The sequence below is a fragment of the Sinocyclocheilus rhinocerous genome, unplaced genomic scaffold (assembly GCF_001515625.1).
Source record: "Sinocyclocheilus rhinocerous isolate Xijiao unplaced genomic scaffold, SAMN03320098_v1.1 scaffold329, whole genome shotgun sequence".
Taxonomy (NCBI): domain Eukaryota; kingdom Metazoa; phylum Chordata; class Actinopteri; order Cypriniformes; family Cyprinidae; genus Sinocyclocheilus; species Sinocyclocheilus rhinocerous.
The window spans coordinates 398-2,897 of NW_015652820.1; positions in this window are offsets into that span (position 1 = coordinate 398).

The following is a 2,500-nucleotide window of genomic DNA, read 5'->3' on the forward strand; positions in this document are numbered from 1 at the left end:
AAGGGATAGTTCACCCAAAAATGACAATTTTGTCATTAATTACTCACCCTCATGTCGTTTCAAACCTGTAAGACCTCCGTTCATCTTCGGAACACAAATTAAGATATTTTTGATGGAATCTGAGAGCTCTCTGACCCTCCCATAGACAGCAAGGGTCCTTACACGATCAAGGCCCAGAAACATAGCAAGGACATCGGTAAAATAATCCATGTGACATCAGGGGTTCAACCGTAATTTTACAAAGCTACGAGAATACTTTTTGTGCGGAAAAGAAAAAAAAATTACGACTTTATTCAACAATTCGTCTCCTCCGTGTCACCCTAGGGCCATTTTGGAGAGTATCCACTGAACGTAAATTGAGTATGCTGTTTTGTGTCAGCTGCGCCAAGCGTATACGTTGTTTTCATTCAAATAAAAGCGTAAACGACGTAAACTCAGCGGTAGAGTTACTCTCACGGGACACTGCACTTATTTGATGTCACAAAAGTACATTATTTGCATCTGCTTTAAAGCCTTGCCGGTTAAACGTTTCATTCACGCGCTGTTCTGACGTGCGCTTTTTCTGAGCATATGTACACCCGAAGCGCGCGCACTAAAAACCCTGTCAAACAGCGCCTGATTACTGAACTAAGTTATCTTTTGCGCTAATACTGTTAAAACACACAAGGTTTATGTATAGACTCAGTTGGTTATGTCTAAAATGAAAGTAAACAGTTGAGAGAGAAACGGATGCGTGCCTGTATATTAAATGCATGCAGCTCTTAAAGGGACAGTACTAAACATGCTGCTGACTGTCATTAAAGGGATAGATCACCCTGAAAACCTGTATTAATTTCTTTCTTGGGCTGAACACAAAAGAAGATATTTGGAAGAATGTGGGTAACCACAGTTGCTGGTCCACATTGAATTTGATAGTAGGAAAAAAATTAATACTATGGAAGTCGCTGTGGACCAGCAACTGTTTACTTATTCACATTCTTCAACATAACATTTATGTTCAGCAGAAGAAAGAAACTCATTAAGGTTTAAAGCAACTTTTGAGAGCGTAAATGATGGTACAGTATAAAAATAAAACACTTTTTATTTTTGGGTGAATTATTCCTTTAATGCTAATAAAACACCAAAACACAAAGAGAAAAATCACTCACTACTCTTGATTTAAAAAAACGTTAATACAGTTGCTTTAATAGGAATCAATCTATATAGTGTTTTATTTTTATATTTGTTGATTCAGTAATGCTAATAAAACACAAAGAGAAAAATCACTCACTACTCTTGATTTAAAAAACGTTAATACAGTTGCTTTAATAGGAATCAATCTATATAGTGTTTTATTTTTATATTTGTTGATTCAGTTTCTTGAATGCTCCTGCTAAATACACCTATTTTACCTGAAAATAAAACAATGTTTGTTTTATTTGTATATTATGTGTATTTGTAATGTGTATCTTTGTTCTCATTTTTTAATAACAAAGATAAAATAATGACAAAGATTTTTATTTTCGACCACTTTGGCCTAAATATCCGCCATTCTTTTTTTATATTTTTGTTACCTTGATAGGCTTTGTCTTTATAATAGGGAAATTAGTTTGGCTGTAATGCTCAGACAACTTGCAAAATAGTAAAACCAACATGACAAAGAATCGTGATAAAATCGTGAATCGTGATATTTAAAAAAAAAAGAAAGAAAAACGTGATATTATATTTTTGCTATATCGCCCACCCCTACGCTTGGTATATTGCGTTGGTCGATATGTAAATGAGATGTTGCGTCTGTGTTCTTTAATTTGCGCATTGTTAGTAAATCACCCACAGAAATTTCCATGCCCATCGGCGCTGTTTTGGAATTGCGCTCTTGCGCTAATTTGCCCTGTTTAGTAAAACTGGCCCTAAATCGACATCCCTAATAAAGATACAGTTTTAAGTGCATGGTTTTAGTATGCAAATTGCAATGCAGCCTATGTGTGTTTATGGACTTTTTTAAGATAATTTGTCTATATATTTAAGGTCATTAATTTTGTGTACGCAAACTGTTTGCAACAGAGTGACTTATTGCATAAAGATGCAATATTAAGTGCATGCTTTTAATGTGTTATACATATACAAATGCAGCCTGTGTGTTCATGGGCATGTTTGTGTGTTTTTGCATGATTTGGAGAGTGTGAGCTTGCATATGTTAAGCCAGAGATGCACATTAAGTATGCAGACAACACATGCTTGGCCAGCGTGACGTTGGTTCTGCATTCTTAACGTGTTTAATGACAAACAAGGAGGCAATAGTTTCCTTAAAATTTGTGTCATTGTTATTCCAAAACTGATTTTACCATGTTGACTCTTTAACATGAACTGACTTGCTGAACAAACTGTTTGTCTGTGTCAGTAGTTGAGCTGCAAGACTGTAGAAGTCAGCCGTTCATGCCTAATGCGTTTTAAATTGCACTCGCACACAACGGAAAACACACTTGACCCAAGTATGCGACACAAACAAAATGTGTCTGTG